Source organism: Cyprinus carpio, chromosome A7, assembly GCF_018340385.1.
Source record: "Cyprinus carpio isolate SPL01 chromosome A7, ASM1834038v1, whole genome shotgun sequence".
NCBI classification, from domain to species: domain Eukaryota; kingdom Metazoa; phylum Chordata; class Actinopteri; order Cypriniformes; family Cyprinidae; genus Cyprinus; species Cyprinus carpio.
In genome coordinates this window covers 44,839,901-44,859,078 of record NC_056578.1, presented here as the reverse complement: position 1 = coordinate 44,859,078, position 19,178 = coordinate 44,839,901, and the positions used below count along the sequence as shown (strand labels likewise).

At 34.5% G+C, this 19,178-nt stretch overlaps 1 protein-coding gene across 1 annotated transcript in view; it reads left to right on the top strand.

Moving 5' to 3' along the window:
• Positions 1 to 19,178, top strand: part of LOC109059261 (sialoadhesin-like) — a 58,272-nt gene that overhangs the window by 17,021 nt on the left and 22,073 nt on the right. The gene's annotated exons all lie outside the window — the stretch shown is intronic.

Below are 19,178 nucleotides of genomic sequence, written 5' to 3'. Positions count from 1 at the left end.
TAAGTTGAGTTGTGTTTCACTGCTTAATTTTAAACACAGATGAACAAATCTAGGATTAGAATTGAATTCTAACCTGTGATTAAAACCTCCATATATGATTAATTTTCTCTGTCAATATGGATTCATCAATCTAATTAATCAGAAACAATATTAAATGTTCCATTTCTTCTTTATTGACTACCAGAAACTCTCTCTGACACAAACAGCTCTTGTTGATAAAGAAATAAACTTGTAAAATGTCAGGCATCTTTATAAACAGCTGCACAGAAACTGTTAGATTACAGCTGATCAGGCAGGCAAAGAAAACATAAGGCAGCTCGTATGGATTTCATGAGCCTGGAAATATATTTATATAATCAGTTAATGGAGTAATGTGGCAGCATATTATGACAAAACTGAGAAAAGGGAAAACGGTAACACTTTACAATAAGGTTGTATTAGTTAACATTTGTTAATGCATTAGTTAACATTAACTAACAATGAACAACGCATCTTCACATAATTAATAAATCCATATACATATTAACTTATACATATACTAATGTATTAGTTAATACATTAGTTAACATGAACTAACAATGAACAACTCCACTCTTCAGGATTACTTAATGTTTTTTTTTTTAATGTTAACTTACACATTTACTAATGCATTTCTTCACATTAACAGATTAATTAGTTAATGATGTGGTTAATGCATTAGTTAAAATTAACTAAAAATGAACAACGCATCTGTTCAGTATTACTTAATCTTTGCTCATGTTTAATTATTCGTATACTAATGCATTAGTTCATGTATTAGTTAACATGAACTAACAATGAACTAGCTTTTTGATAGCTTTATTTAATAAGCTTTATTTAATTATAATACAGTATGTACACATACATTTATTTAGCACACAATGGATAAACAATACTAACTCCCCACTTGGACATTGATTTGGGCTATTGGTAAACTTGGAAACTATCTAAACATCAACTGATAATGCTTCTCATGTTTGTAGACTGTTTATTAACATGACTTACTACTATCAAAGGGTTATTTAAGGGAATTAATTTGTGAAACTTATTGTAAAGTTTACACTAGTCCAACATTAACTGATGTGTTACTAATATTTGTAGACTGTTTATTAACACGATTAAGGCATACCACTAAAAAAAAAAAAAAAAAAAAAAAAAACAACAACAAAAATAAAAACATCGATTTAACAGTTTTGGTCCTATAGTGGGTATTTTTTTTTTTTTTACTGTCTATGGTGACAGCACACCACACACTTAAATCACAAATCACAACTGTAAATGCGGGAAATCTCGCGCGGACAAATGTGACTTTAGAGTAAACAAATGGCGGACGACTTGCAAGAAGAAATGGCGATTATAATATCTGGATATCTTTTTACGAAAAAAGGTCTGGATGAAGTCGTGGAGACGGTGTAAACATGAACTTTATATATTACAGCGCGAGCTGGAGGAGAGTAATGCTTCCGGTTTCCTTTGGAAATCGCTTCGTTCCACGTGACGATGAGCGCGCGCACATTGGTTCTCTTCTCGGGGTTCGGCCAAGTAGGGCTCGCTGCAGCCTGCGGTGGACATCCAACCCCGCCCACATCCAAGTGTGACGTCAGAAGTCACGCCCATCCCCGACACAACCCCGCCCACATCCAAGTGTGACGTCAGAAGTCACGCCCATCCCCGACACAACCCCGCCCACATCCAAGTGTGACGTCAGAACTTTCTACGTAAAAATCAGTCAAATAATGTAATGTGAATGTTTAACAGTCTTGCTCGAGACTAAAAAACGAGTTGAAAGTGTAACGAGCCACAGAAGAGACAATGTTTCTCAAGCGCTTTCCACGAGCGAGATTCGAGACGGAGTGAAACACGGACATATGCATTTCATTCATTCGTTCATAACCACTCATAACCCACTCCATAGAATATATATATATATATATATATATATATACACACACACACACACACACACACACACACACATTGCTGCCCATGTTAATGAATCATTCATGCTGCCGCTGATCCAGAAAGAGCAACAAAAAGTCTTAAAAAAGTAAAGTAACGTGACTTCCCCTTTTCAGCCAGACCCCTTTCTGTGTTACAGACAGTGGCGGACTGGGACAGTAAATCAGGCCGGGAATTTGACTCCACCCCAGGCCACCTCTGTTGGTGCAGTCACCACCACCAATGTTCCCTCTAAGCTGCGCGCGCGCGCGGCCGCGCACTTCTTCCACCGCAGCCGCGCAGAAGAAATAATGTGCCGCGCACACGCATAAATGAGTTGGGAAAGCCATTTGCGAAAGCGAATGAATTGCAATGCTCGGATAAACCGCTACAGAGTTGATATCACGATAGAGTTAGAACCGGTGAATGTGGTTAGTTTCATAGAAAAGGAATGTGCGGCAAATGAATCGCTGTAGAAACCGAATATTTTAATGGTTGCGTACGAAATAGCTCAAATCGTGCGCCGACGCAAACGCAATGACGTGAAATAAAACGTCATCAGGTATTAAAGAAGAGCGGCTTGATTAAGTGCTGGAAATAGCGGATGATGGGCATAGAACGGTAACGAAACTCAGAGACATTTACAGTCACACACAGGTGTAGTTTTTTACATAGCTATAGAGGAATTGACGTTCACGTTTTTTTTTTTTTTTTTTAATATTTTAACTTACAGATCTCATTTTAAATGCTTCAGTTTCTATTCTATTCTATCAGTTTAAATGCTTCAGTTTCTATTCTATTCTATTCGTTTTAATGCTCAGTTAAATGCTTCAGTTTCTATTTCTATTCTATCAGTTTAAATGCTTCAGTTTCTATTCTATTCTATTCTATTCTATTCTATTCTATTCTATTCTATTCTATTCTATTCTATCAGTTTAAATGCTTCAGTTTGTTTTGATATTATATTATGTTAGGCCTATATTATAAACCTAATAAATAATTGACCTTGTTTTTAATGGAGTCTCTGCTCATCAAGGATGTATTTATTTTATCCAATAATATTTCGCAGTATTATTTTGTGAAATAATATTCAGTAAGTTTTATTAGGTAATCTAAAATGTACATCATTTAGTCACGGGTCAAATCAAATACAAATAGCACATTAAAGTTAAAAGTTTACACACTTTTTTTGTGTGTGCGCTGTACAGGTCTGGTAGGTCTGGTATAAACGATGTTTTTGCACAGGTGGCCGAAATGTCCGCCCAATAGAGAAAAGTTTTGCTCAGCAAGAAAAAAAATTAGAGGGAACATTGACCACCACCCAATTCATGTGTCCACCAGACTGCTAAACTTGTAGGTTAACCCTGTTAGTTGATGTAACAGGTAGACTACCATACATAATATGAATGGATAAATAAATAAACCCTCAAAAACTCACTAGGAATCCACCATCTATATCATCTTTCCCCTGAATCCCCCTCTCTCTCACTCTGCACATCTAGTTTCTCTGCTATATGAAATAATCACTTTCGATAATCTATATTAATTGTGCAGCCATCAATTGTATGTCCCCATGATCACAGTCCTACTACTGATGATCTTATAAATCATAAAAGCACATATTGTTCTAAGAGTATAGCCAGCATGTTTAGTTTTGCTTATAGGTTAAACTCCAATGGAAGGTTCCTGCTCTGACTCAAAAGCTGAACTGTCCACCCCCTCTTGTTCCACAGCAGGAGCACTGTTGCTTCCTTCGACATCTTCAAAATAAATAAATAAACACTGTAGACTAGGCTACATATACATATACATATACAAATTTGGCACTAAAAAAATACTGTATCCCCATATGTAAAACAGTGTGCTAGTTTGTCATTAAGATGCTCTTTTAAAACTTCTATCATTATATATATGTCATTTTTTGTAGAATAGTTTGTATCTATTGTAAGTCTCTTTGGATGAAACCGTCCGTCTGCCAAATGATTACGTAAACATAAGGGGTGGAACAGTTCAACTTTTTCACGGTTAGGTTTGTTTCACAGTTTTAGAGTCACTGTTTCGGTACCGTTGTATGTGCTATGTTTATGGAAAAACGATACTTTCAAAAAATATATATTTTATCATATTGTAAGAATATTCTAACTACAAGCAACACCACAAATAAATACAATAGAGTAAAGCTACAAATAAAATAAACTGACTTTCAGGGTTTTTTTTAAGTAGTTATAGCATAGTTTTTAGGTACAGAAATTGAATAAAGTAATCAAATGTAAAACAGCATTGCATTTTGGACTATAAATTAAAGATAAATCTTTATTAAAGTTACAAAAGCTGTTCAATCAAGAGCAGTGAGTGATTTCTTTGTTGTTGCTGTTCGATTAATATAAAGACTGTCACTTGAAAAGAATGCACTGATCCAGTGTTCGTATTCGTATTGAACACGAGTGAATGGTTTGGCCACGGGTTTTTTTTTTTTTTTTTTTTTTATCGCTGTTGTTGTAATGTCTGGGAAGCCAGAATGTTCATCCATCAACAGAAACATATATTAACTGAACCCTGTTTGTTTTACATGTTATTTATAATAAACCATATTACAGATGCTTTGTCAGATTTAAGTTGAACAGCGTTTCCAGCGCGTGCCGAACCGTGTGTGGAGAACCGAACAGTTCGATTTTTTTCAGTGAACCGTCCGACCCCTAGTAAATATAATGTAAATGTAATGCTGACCGACCTGTTCCTTACTGGCGAACATGGCTGGGATTTTGCATCAACTTGCTGCGTCTGTGGCCAGGGCTTTTCTCTTTTTATACGTTCCCGCTCTGCTCCTCCTTTGCTTTTACGTTCCATTTTTTGCAAGGTTTTCTAAGATGAAGCCTGCCTCTGGATATAGCAAATTAGGAAGTGCTTCGCTGATGTTGGGTCATGTGGTGGTGTCATTTTCACTCCGCGATCGCCTGATTCGTAGATTCATAAATCCGTCAATTAATTCGCAGTTGCATCCCAGCCTATTGTACGTCAGCCTGATCGACTGCACAGCGGCAGCCGGCAGGCCAGAATGACCATCAGGCCACCGGGAAATGTCCCAGTGCTCCCATTGGCCAGTCCGCCCCTGGTTACAGACATTTAATTAACATAAGTACTGGGATAAATGTTTATAGTTTGTGTACACTGACTCCATTTGTTTATTTATTTTTAAAATTTTGTTCAAATTAATATATTTTTTTAAGACTTAAGCAATTAACATTTTGTCAAAACCACTAGTAAATTGTTATTTTGTTTAGTTTTCTAATCTTTTTTTTTTTTTCAGAATTGTGAGATAATCATGATCTCCAATTTATATATATAAAAAACATGGTTCTCAATTTATCCAGAATCATGCAGCTCTAGTTTATATGTTGTTTATTGCTGTATATAATAAATATATTATATAGATATAATAGAAGTTTAATTTCATAAAGCACTAGTTGATTTCAAAATGCACCTACATTTTTTGCATTTTGTGTTTTTCAGTTGAATAAAAGACTATTTTCCCTATATATTTCATCATTGAGGATTTCTTTAAAAAAAAGTCCAAAAATCTCGTCTCGTCTCATTCTCATGAACCCAGTCTCATGTCTCTTCTCGTGGGATAAGTGTCTCGCCACACTCCTAGTATTTACACAATTTATGTTCACCAAATGTGCACAAGAAAGAGACACATTTTTTGTTTCTTTATCTGTCTTAACTCTGGCACATCTGATCAGAGAATGAGACGGCCTTGAATCTCTTCACGAAGTGTCTGAAGTATCACCGTCTGAACTATCAGTGTCCACACCTAAACAGACCGATGCTCTTCATCTTCGTCCAGATCGACAGGTTATCAGTCTATCCACGACCCAACTAATAGTTTCTGTGTCTATGGAGTCAAAATAACACCGTATATATACGCAAAAAAATAAAGTTTTGCAAACGAAAAATAAAGTATTGAGGAAAATAAATTTGCTTTTTGCAAACAAAAATAAAGAATTGCAAAACAAATGAAACCGCGCGAAAGCAATGACTTTGCGATACATATTTTCCATGGTCATGTCTATTATTTTATTTGCAACACTGATTTTATTTTGCGTGTCAGTCTAGTTTGAGCTTGCGCTGACGTTTTTCCTTTGCGCTTCATTTTTCTGCGCGTCTCGCTTTGTGGCACTGTTTTGACGTGGGGGTGGAGTCAAGGGGCAGGGGCGTGTACAACAGGCCTCCCTGGAAGTGACGTCATCGGCCCGAGACGCAGCTCACTGATCCAGGTACTGTCATGATGAGCAGATGCATGCGAGTGGATCGCTTCCTTTTATTCACTAGCATTAAAAACATGCATGGTTTTCGTTTTATTAACTTTATTAACAAATGTATATGTGTATTAGCAGCGTTTGCTCAAGTTAAAGAAGTTCTTAACATGAACATCTGCTGTTTATTTCTCTCGATGTGCACACTTTTATAGCATTTAAATGTGTATTGTTTCATTTGGTTAACTGCATAACCTGCTCTTAACTTGTGGGAGGACACCAATTGGTTAGTTCACCCAAAAATCAAAATTATGTCATTAATGACTAACCTTCATTCGATGCTTTTTGGAAAACGCAGCCCTGAAGAGTTTTGTAAATAATAGCATATACTGTAAAAGCCCCACATGCCAATAAAGAATTTTTACTGGAAGTGCACTTTAGAGGATGAATTTAACAATAACTCTATAAATACCCTAACCCTATAATTATAAATACTAGAATTATAAATGAATAATTCGCTAGTTTCATTTGTAAATGAAAACACATTTATCACAGAACGTTAATTAGGTAAGCAATACACGAATTAAAAGGGGAAATAAGCATAACAATAAATATAAAAACATGGCCCTATTTAATACAATATTATTATCAATTATTATATACGCCTATACTAAAAAAATAAATAAACAATTAAATAACACATCACTTTATATTTTATTACACCAAACCCGCTGTACGATGTGGGGGGTCTCTCCTCAACCACCAGCAGTGTGCAGATAAGTGTGATAAGTGTGATAAATGTGTTTTCATTTACAAATGAAACTAGCGAATTATTCATTTATAATTCTAGTATTTATTATTATAGGGTTAGGGTATTTATAGAGTTATTGTTAAATTCATCCTCTAAAGTGCACTTCCAGTAAAAAATCTTTATTGGCATGTGGGGCTTTTACAGTATATGCTATTGTTTACAAAACTCTTCAGGGCTGCGTTTTCCAAAAGCATCGTTAAAACTAGCAGTAACTCTGAACTAATGTGAACAAAGAACGCTTCTGTGCGCTGGTGTCCTCCCACAAGTTAAGAGCAGGTTATGCAGTTAACCAAATGAAACAATACACATTTTAATGCTATAAAAGTGTGCACATCGAGAGAAATAAACAGCAGATGTTCATGGTAACAACTTCTTTAACTTGAGCAAACACTACTAATACACGTATACATTTGTTAATAAAGTTAATAAAACGAAACCATGCATGTTTTAATGCTAGTGTCATGGCAGGATAATAATCCCATACAGTTCAACCAACAGATTTAATTTAGCATGAAATATGGCAATGGCAGATCAAATGTGGTGAATCCAGAAGGTCACACATTCAAGCTTCTTTGTTTATGAATTGTAATTAAAGGGGTCAATTGATCCAATTAAAAAATTTCCTTTCTCTTTGGAGTGATACAATCTCTTGGTGAATAAAGAAGTTCAGTAAAGTTGCAAAGACTAAAGTCTCAAATCCAAAGAGATATTCTTTATAAAAGTTAAGACTCGTCCACACGCCCCTGAAACGGCTCGTTCTAACACCCCCCCACATCTCTACGTCAGTATGTGGGAAGATTTGCATAATGCCGCCCAGACGTTCACGCAAAGAAAGAAGGCGTACCTTTTATTTTCATTGTAGTATTGCTGTCATATTGTGTAAACGCTGTATGTAGCGAAACTACTTTACACAGCTAACAAATTTATGTTCTGAGAACATTTTCCTAACGTTCCGTTTTGGTTGTGGGAATGTTATTTGGAATGTTCCATAAACATGGAAATTTCCAGTTTGCTTAACGTTCCCAGAACGTTATTTTATGATTAGCATAACGTTCCTACAACGTTCTTGAAAACAAAATTTCCTTAAAAACACAATGTTCTATGAATGTTTATTTGGAACATTCCAAGAATGTTAAAATGTCCAGTTTGGTAAACGTTGCTAGAATGTTATTTTACAGTATGGTTAGCATAACGTTCCTGCAACCTAATTTTCATTTAAAAACATACTATTCTATGAACATTTCTTTGGAACAGTCCAAGAACATTAAAATGTCCAGTTTGCCTAACGTTGCTGGAACGTCATTTTATGGTTAGCATAATGCTCCTACAATGTTTTTTTCCCCTACATTTTATTAAAAATACATTTTAAAATCATTCATTTGAACATTATAAAGTTTAGTTTAATAAAATAAAATGTTATTTTCAGGTTAGCACTGTTGCAATATTCTCTTTCAGCATCATTTTTATTAAAAGGATAGTTCACCCAAAAATGAAAATTTGATGTTTATCTGCTTACCCCCAGGGCATCCAAGATGTAGGTGACTTTGTTTTTTTTCAGTAGAACACAAATTATGATTTTTTTTTTTTTTTTTTAACATCAGCCGTTGCAGTCTCTCAGTCTACAATGCTTGGCAATGGTAACAGAATCTATGAGAGTTAAAAAAAACAAAACATGGACAGACAAACCCAAATTAAACCTTGCGGCACGTGATGATACATTGATGTGTAAAGACACAAAACGATCGGTCTGTGCAAGAAACTGAAACGTATTTATAGCCTTTTTTTTGTTGTTGTTTTGTTTTGTTTTTTTACCTCTGATTCACAAAATGTCCGAACTATTAGAACTCTTGTGAACGCGCTTCACAGCAGCCTGCACATGAGGTATCTTCTTCTTGCTTGCTTTATGGCGGATCGAAGACTTATAAGTGCATTACCGCCACCTATCTCTCAAGTGGACCATTGACACTCCTGATTGAGATTGTAGATAGAGTGTTAATGGTCCATTTGAGAGATAGGTGGCAGTAATGCACTTATAAGTCTGCTACTATAAAGCGTAATGCACTTTAAGTCAACTACTATAACTTGCCTATTTAAGGGATATTCCATCCCAAAATGAAAATTTTCATTTTGGGATGGAATATCCCTTAAATAGGCAAGTTATAGTAGTTGTTTCTGGGTAGGGATGCTTACATTGACCCATTAACTGACAGTAAGAATTTTCACAATTTACACATCATTTAACAAATTGTTAAAGAATAATTTATAATGTTTTTATTTTATTTTTATTTTTTTTATTTGCTGCATGGGTAAAACAAACAAACAATAAAAAAAAAAACATTGTCAAAATGGCACTGAGAGGGGAAAAAAGCTACACATAAGTTGTTAGTTAGTCTTTTAAATTTTATCGGTATTCAGAAACAAGATAAATAACAGAAAATAAAAGTAGATATAAAACTACAATACAAAGCTATTTACACAATTACAAAATCAAAACAAATTATAATGGCATTTATTATAAATTACAAATAAATGTCTAGCTAAAATGAATTAAATTAAAACGAACATAAAATGAAACATACATCTCTCATTGAGCACAAATACAAATGTTTTCATATTTGCAATGAAACATTAGTTTGCTAAACTATAATTTATTATGTAAGGAAGGTTTAATAGTAGGGCTGGGTGATTTTTCAGATTTTATCAATTAATTCTAATTTAATGATTTGCCACAATTTTATTGACATAAAATTAATGGAGAAGCTTGAGCTGAGGGTTTTTTATTATGTTTCAAAGCCTAAACTAAAAACATTTTGAAGCTTGAAAATAAAGACCACCTAGACTTCCAATGGAAAGACAAAAATGATGAAAGAATATCAAAAATAATGATAAAAAAATTGTCTGAAGATTAATAATAATAAAATTAATTCAAAATGGGTTTGGAACAACATGAGGGTGAGTAAACCATGACAGAATTTTATTTTTTTTAGTATTTCAGCTATTCAGTCATTTCTGCTGATCTCAGCTAAAATGTTGCCAAGTAAATACAAAGTTTAAACCTGTGTCTTACCTTGTGTGTCTTGAAAAATCTTGTTTTTTTTAAATAGTAGTAAATCTGACAGGATCATAGCTTGAATGACTGATGCCATTATTGTTCCTGAAGACAAAACACAAAATTAGAGAAATTTAATTCACAATTAAGCAACATTTATAGACAGCTTATTTTTATGAATCATAATAAGACAACTTTCAACCACTACAAACTTAGCATCAGCAATTACCTGACATCTTTATAAAAAAAAAACTAAGCAACTTTAAGATAAGTGCAAGAAGAAATATAAAGATAATTTTTTCCCATCTATATTAGTTAAGTATATACAAAACTACACAACAATAAACATAAACAAAAAGATAGACAAACTGAAATTTAAAATATATACAAAATACAAAAAGACTTTGACAGAATGATAGACAAACTGAAATTTAAAATGTTACTCACTCTGCCAATTCAGTCTAAATCAAAATGGTGACACGCTACATCTAATATTCACAAAACAAAAGTATAGTATTGCTTGAGAAGACTAAACATTTGTGCTGCTGGTCATTTCTGGTCATCATTACATCTGCATTAACAGCAATTCATCAAAAAATAAAAGCTGGAGAAAGGTGTATTAAATAACTGTTTATAACATGACAATTGACGTCTGGTACAACACTAAAGCCCATCAATTTGTTTAATGTGAATTCTGCTTACTTCATTTCAGGCCCATTAGTATAGCAGCTTTCTTGATGCCAATGACATCACACCACCCCTCACTGCCTTTGCACTGAAAATTCAATTCAATTTAATTCAAGTTTAATTGTATAGCGCTTTTTACGATACAAATCATTGCAAAGCAACTTTACAGAAAATTAAGTTTCTACAATATTTAGTAGTAGCTTATCAGTGATGACTGTCAGTTTATGTGCATACAGCAGAAATGTTCAGAAAAATCAATAAAAGATGTAAACAAACAGACGATTAACACTATTAACAGCAATTATGCAATCAAACTTATAGCAAAATGTGGTAGTTCTGTATGTTTTCTCTGGGTTAGCATCATCTGAGGTCCTCTGAGGGGTTGGCATCATCTCTTTCTCAGGTGTTCTGGATCCAGACTGGAGCTTGTGTAAATCCTAGTTACCACGGGATGTAAATCCCAGCAGAAACAGAGAAACAAATAGAGACATTATTGATGTAGCTGCTGTTGCAACCAAGCAAAAATAATTTGTTTAACCCAAGCCAAAGAATAATAATGCGCATTTGATCAGATATAACTGCAGTCCAAAATTATGAGATGCATTATTTGAATGCTTGGCCAAAGAGATGTGTTTTTAATCTAGATTTAAACAGAGAGAGTGTGTCTGAACCCCGAACATTATCTGGAAGGCCATTCCAGAGTTTGGGAGCCAAATGCGAAAAAGCTCTACCTCCTTTAGTGGACTTTGCTATCCTAGGTACTATCAAAAGTCCAGCGTTTTGTGACCTTAGGGAGCGTGATGGGTTGTAGCGTGGTAGAAGACTAGTTAGGTACGCAGGAGCTAAGCCATTAAGGGCCTTATAAGTAGGTAATAATATTTTGTAATTGATACGGAACTTAATAGGTAGCCAGTGCAGAGACTGTAAAATTGGAGTAATATGATCATATTTTCTTGACCTGGTAAGGACTCTAGCCGCAGCATTTTGGACTACCTGTAGCTTGTTTATTGAGGATGCAGGACAACCAGCTAGCAGTGCATTAAAATAGTCCAGTCTAGAGGTCATGAACGCATGAACTAGCTTTTCTGCTTCAGAAACAGGTAACATGTTTCGTAGCTTGGCGATGTTTCTAAGATGGAAGAATGATGTTTTTGTAATATGGGAAATATTTTTCGAAAGACAAGTTACTGTCTAATATAACACCAAGATTATTGACAGTAGAGGAAGTAACAGTACATCCGTCTAGTTGCAAATTGTAATCTACAAGATTCTGTGTAATGTTTTTTATTCCAATAAGTAATATCTCTTATCTGTCTTATCTGAATTTAATAGGAGAAAATTATTGGTCATCCAATCTTTTACATTTTTAACACACTCTGTTAGCTTAGATAATTTAGAAGTTTCACCTGGTCTTGTTGAGATATATAGTTGAGTATCATCAGCATAACAGTGGAAACTAATCCCATACTTTCTAATGATATTACCAAGGGGCAACTTGTATATTGAAAATAGCAGAGGACCTAGGACAGATCCTTGTGGCACTCAATATTTTACTGGTGATAGATGAGATGACTCCGCATTTAGATAAACAAAGTGGTAGCGATCGGACAGGTAGGATCTAAACCATCTTAAAGCCTGCCCTTGGATACCTGTATAGTTTTGTAATCTATCTATGAGTATGTCGTGATCTATGGTGTCGAACGCAGCACTAAGATCAAGTAAAACTAGCAATGAGATGCAGCCTTGGTCTGATGCAAGAAGCAAGTCATTTGTAATTTTAAAAAGTGCAGTTTCTGTGCTATGATGGGGCCTGAAACCCGACTGAAATTCTTCATAGAGATCATTTTTTTGCAGGTAGGAGCACAATTGAGTAGACACAACTTTTTCTAAAATTTTAGACATAAATAGAAGATTTGAAATGGGTATGTAATTTGCCAGTCCACTAGGATCTAGTTGTGGTTTCTTAATAAGAGGCTTAATAACCGCCAGCTTGAATGGTTTTGGGACGTGACCTAAAGATAACGACGAGTTAATAATATTGAGAAGTGGTTTTTCTGCTACAGGTAACAACTCTTTCAGTAATTTAGTGGGTACAGGATCTAATAAACATGTTGTTGGTTTAGATGCAGTGATAAGTTTATTTAGCTCTTCCTGTCCTATAGTTGTAAAGCACTTCAGTTTATCTTTGGGTGCGATGGATAAAACTAAAGTATTAGACGCTGTAGAATCTACATTTGTTATTGTATTTCTGATGTTATCTATTTTATCAGTGAAGAAATTCATAAAGTCATTACTACACTGTAAAACCTGACAAGTAACAGTAACTCAAACCGTTTGAGTAAACAGATTGCCTTTACTTAAACCATGTAAGTTTTAAAACTTTGCAATTATGTAATCAAGTGATTAATTAAGTGCTGATTGAGCTTTAGTGATGAACAGCTGCTGTTAACAAACAGCATCACCAGCTCCACTTATTAATAACCAGACTGACTTTATTTCTTTCAGACGTCTACAGAAGATATGATTGAGAATTAACTAAGGTTTAGATGTTGATTTATTGTTTCATTTGAAGTAACCATGTTAGAGATCAGTGTTTGCTTTAGTTGGGTTCTTGACCCTTGATTTCTGTCTTAGTTTATTTTATTTTTTGGGCGTTGTAACCATGTGTTTTTGAAACATGTTTGTTATAACTCAAAAAACCCAAAGAAAATATGATCAGGTATTGGTTGTTGTACAGCATATTGGTGATGATAATCATCAATTATGGAGCTGTTCAAAATCTTACTAAATAGGTGTTCTATAGTTACTTCAGTTGATTACAATGAAAGCCATTCAAAAAGTCAGTGGTTCTTTCATAATCAGTTAATATAAAAGACTTTCCAAACAGTTTTGTTTTCTATGGTGTTAATTAGTCACACACAGACATCAATAATCAGAATATGAACCTCAACAATGGTTACGAAAAAAAAAAAAACATGCTGCAATGCACGCTGGGTACTATTGTAGTACAAAACCCATCCATGGCTCCCAGCATGCTCTGCTGCATTGTTTTTTTTTTTTTTTATGGTCACCATTGTTGAGGTTCATATGCTGATTATTGATGTCTGTGTGTGACTAAGTGATATCACAGAAAACCAAACTGTTTAGAAAGTTCTTTATATTAACTGATTAACACAGAACCACTGGCTCTTAGAATCACTTTTACTGTAATCAATCCAGCTAATTACACAACACCTATTTCATCAAAGATTAAACTCCAAACAGTTCAATAATCAATGATTATCATCACTAATATACAGTATAACAACCAACATCTAGGTAAAAGTTAGGTAAAAAAAAAAAAAATGCTAACCTGAATGCACTGTAAGTTGCTTTGGATAAAAAGCAGCTTCTAAGAGTGTGAGTGTGTGTGTATAACACCTGATGATATTTTCTCTGGGCTTTTGAGTTACAACAAATGGTTACAACAGCCAGAGAAAAAACTAAGACAGAAATCAAGGGTCAAGAGCCCAACTAAAACAAACACTGATCTCTAACATGGTTACTTCAAATGAAACAATAAATCAACATCTAAACCTTAGTTAATTTTCAATCAGATCTTCTGTAGACGTCTGACAGAAATAAAGTCAGTCTGGTTATTAATAAGTGGAGCTGGTGATGCTGTTTGTGGGGTTGTTTAATCAGATCTTGAGAGATTTAATGTATTTTATTTCAGTTTATTTTATCTAAGGCTGTGTCTGAAGTCAGTTGGAGTTCTTGTGTTTCTCTTTTCTTCAGTAATTCTGTTTGTTAACAGCAGCTGTTCATCACTAATGCTCAATTATCACTCAATTAATCACTTAATTATTTAATTGCAATGTATATCTTCTTTCAGTGAACTCAACTGAATTAACTTCAGAGTACTCATAACAATTAGTTTTAAAACTTAAATGGTTTAAGGCAATCGGTTTCCTCAAACGGTTTGAGTTAACATAAACTTGTCAGGTTTTAGTGAGGCTGTGTCTGAAGTCAGTTGTAGTTCCTTTCTCTCTTTTCTTCAGTAATTCTGTTTGTTAACAGCAGGTGTTCATCACTAATGCTCAATTATCACTCAGTTAATCACTTAATTACTTAATTGCAATGTATATCTTCTTTCAGTGAACTCAACTGAATTAAGTTCAGAGTACTCATAACTGTTTAGTTTTAAAACTTAAATGGTTTAAGGCAATCGGTTTCCTCAAACGATTTGAGTAAACCCAACTTGTCATGTTTTTAAGGATATTTGTTTACACAAAAGGTTTGGGTTAAGTTACTTGTCGGGTTTTACAGTGTGTTAGTTTTAAAACTTAAATGGTTTAAGGCAATCAATTTGCCTCAAACGGTTTGAGTAAACCTAACTTGTCAGGTTTTTAAGGATAGCTGTTTACTCAAACGGTTTGAGTTACTGTGACTTGTCAGGTTTTACAGTGTATTTAACTGTGAGGGAATATTTAGATCGGGTGGCGTCTGGTTATTTGTTAATCTAGCCACTGTGCTAAATAAAAACCTTGGATTGTTTTTGGTTGTTTTCTATGAGTTTGTGGATATGCTCGGCCCTGGCAGTTTTTAGAGCCTGTCTATAGCTGGACATACTGTTTTTCCACGCAATTCTAAAAACTTCCAAGTTAGTTTTTCTCCATTTGTGCTCAAGACTACGAGTTTCTTTCATGAGAGCGTGGGTATTACTGTTGTACCATGGCACAGTACGTTTTTTCTCTAACCTTTTTCAATTTGATTGGTGCAACAGCTTCTAATGAATTAGAGAAGATAGTGCCCATGTTGCCAGTCATTTTGTCTAGTTCATGTGTATTTACAGAGCAGTTAAGATAAATCAGGCGGTTAAGATAAATCAGGCGGGTTATTTGTGAATCTGTCTTTGGTGGCTGGAACAATAGTTCTGCCCGGACGATAACGCGAAGCTATATAGTTATTATCATCAATACGCAGAATGCACGATAGAAGGAAATGGTCAGTAACATCATCACTTTGACGTACGATATCTATGTCAGTAAGATCGATTCCATGCGATATAATTAAGTCTAGCGTATGATTAAAACGATGAGTGGGCCCGGTGACATTTTGCTTTACTCCAAAACAGTTTAATAAGTCAGTAAACGCAAGTCCTGATGTATCATTTGTATTATCAACGTGAATGTTAAAATCTCAGAAAATTAGCGCTTTATCAGCGGTAACCAACAGGTCTGAGAGGAAATCTCCAAATTCTTTTAGGAATTCTGTATATGGCCCTGGTGGTCTATACACAGTAGCCGGAGAAAGAGATACAATAGATTTCTTTTGCATATCTGACAATGTAACATTAAGCATAAGTATTTCAAATGATTTAAACCTGTATCCTGTTTTCTGGGTAACATTGAGAATATCACTATATATTGTTGCAACACCTCCCCCACGACCAGTCTGACGGGGGGCTCATGTTTATAACAGTAGTTTGGTGGAGTAGACTCATTTAGACCAATATAATCATTTGGTTTTAGCCAGGTTTCAGTCAAGCAGAGTACATCAAAACCATTATCTGTGATCATTTAATTTATTTACAGTAGCTGCTTTGGGTGTGAGTTATCTAATGTTTAGGAGCCCACACTTTAAAATGTTTTTTGTTCATTTATTTTATGTTTTTCTGGTTTAATCACGATAAGATTGATTTCAAAAGTATGACAACAATTTGTTAGTATGAATTTTAAATAAGACAACGTGAGGAGCAAATAACAGTGTAAAATGTTAACTAAGGTTAAACAGCCATTATAAACACTCTTCAGCCCCTGTGTTCACAGTTCGTTGGATTTAGTAAACTTGATCAGCATCACATTGACATTCTAGATGAAACTTACGGATAATCAATAATGATCAAAAACAAAAAGTTTAAACGTATTTTAATACAGAGAATGTGTGTTTGCTTTACCTTGCTTCAGATCTGTGGCGCGAGTGACGGTTAGAGATGAGGAAGATGGTCTGTCAGCCGTTAGTTTAAAAATACAGTGAATGCAGGACTCGTTTGTCTGTGTCCGGTTGTGATAAACCGCAAAAATATGTCTTGATTGACCACTGACAAACTGTTGTGTATAACACTGCATATTTAACACTTGCCATTGATAACTTTGATGTAATGGCGCATTAGCTCCTTGCTTCTTTGCTAGCTAAAGTTACATGCGTCATGATAACTGCGCTGGTTAATTTTCAGATAAAGTTGACAATAAAACAAAAAACATTCAAAAGTGCTTTAAAGAGCAGGTCATATGTTTTTTTTTTAAATATCTCTTTTGCAATTTATAATGTAGCTATCCTTAAATGAAAACAATCTGCAAAGTTGTTAATCAAAAACGTGCATGATAAATAATGATATTGTCTCTCAAAAGAGAGAGTCGGTTCTGAATCGCCTTAACGAGTCGTTATATTTTCGAATCTTTTGCCTGTTACCGGTGTACGTCACTGGGTAAAATATTTGCATAACCCTGCCTGCCCGCGAAATACGAACAGTCTGACCTGCCCACAAACACTTCGCTATTAGTGTGTTCCCAGCTAACAAAAGTACGTAACTGTTACGTAACTGCAACGTAATCTGGTGACCAAAGTTTCGTCGTGGCGACGTAACTAGTTACGTCGTGGCAACCGGAAAAGTGAAAGGTGCGTATACGTCGCCACAACGTAACTTTGTGATGTTGCCAGTAAGTAACTGCGACGTCATGGCAACGTCGCGAATCGGTAGTTGTGTGCTGGTAATCAGTTGGTAATTTTTTATAATTATTTATTTTTTTATGGGCGGACATGCAGTAGTTTAAACTAATTTATGTCCTCATATGCCCAAACTAATTTAAAGGCTGTTTCAGCAGCTGTGAATGATGAATACAGACTCGAAATGAATTCAGTTAATTTATTAACAAACAAATATGAACAGTAATACACCCAAATTATTAATAAAAACATAGGATATACAGCAAAATATGAATGAAAGCATTCACCCCATACAGAAGCACATAGATTAAAATATATTAATAATAAATAAATGTCCATATATTTAAATATCTATATCCTTCTGTAAGCATCCAGGATCAAAACATTATGCACAAATATTCAAGTCTTAGTAGGCACTCAGCCCATTGCATTTAAATATTTAAGAGAGCCATCATTAACCATGCACACATCAACTAATCACATGCTCCCACAATAATACATCAGCTAATCACACCCTTAACCAAACCACTACAAATAATTAACTGAAAATCATATGCAATATCTTATGAACAGATGTATTATAGCAAATCAGGTTTAATGAATCTCACACCTAACATACAGCATTATGGCCAGTTCACACTGCCAAAAAAACTATTTAAAAAACATGCTTATTTTGTTTGAACTGCTGGAGTATGGCGATGTGCAGGGGCGGATTTAGTGAATTGGGGGCCCCAGGCAAATATAGGAATGGGGCCCTATACATTTGCACACATTTACCTAGATCAACCCTCGAGGTCCTTTTTTGTCGTGATGCTTGCTGCTGCACAATGGTGCCAGATTGTTGTGTCCAATGTTTCTACATTTTTTATGTACATGTTCTAATGGGATTCTTTAATTTACATTTATTCATTTAGCAGATACTTTTATTATTTCATGTTGTAGACCACGAAATAGCAATTGATTTACCGTTTTTTTTTTTTAGGTAGTTTTAACATAAAACAAAATAAATTATAAAATGATAAACATCACAACTGAAACTTTATATTTCTGGGATGAGTCAGAAGTATAAATTAATTATATTATTTAAAACAGATTTATGTGAGTGAATATTCGCATTGGTCTGAACAAAAACTGCAGACTGGATTATTGAAAATGCACATTCATTCTCTGCCAGTAGGAGGTGCTTTTGGAGTCAGAAATATAGTGGTTTCCCCGGTAACAGCTCTAAACAAAACAGCTCAGCTCATAAATGGTACTTTATCAGGTAAAATGAAAATGTGAGTTACCAGCGTAAGCCTACATTTTATTTTAGTCATTTTAACTTAGGACTGTCAATCAATTAAAATATATAATCACAATTAATGGCATGATTGTCATGAGTTAACTTGTGAATAATCGCAACTTAATTGCACATTTTTATCTGTTCTAAATGTACCTTAAATGAATATTTTCCCCATGGTTTCACAGACAAGGCTTAAGCTAGTCCCAGACTAAAATGCATGTTTGAGCTGTCTCAACTGAAAATATCTTGCTCTGACATATCTTAAAACTCATTGTTCTGTGTCAATATGCACACCTGTAACACTTTCTTTTAAGGCATTTTTGTAATGCAAAAATTAATTTATGCAATAAATGTTTATTATTAGTGAAACCAGTTAACAGAGCATGAAGAGTAGACATGTTTTTCATAGGTCATAGATGTTTTTCAAAG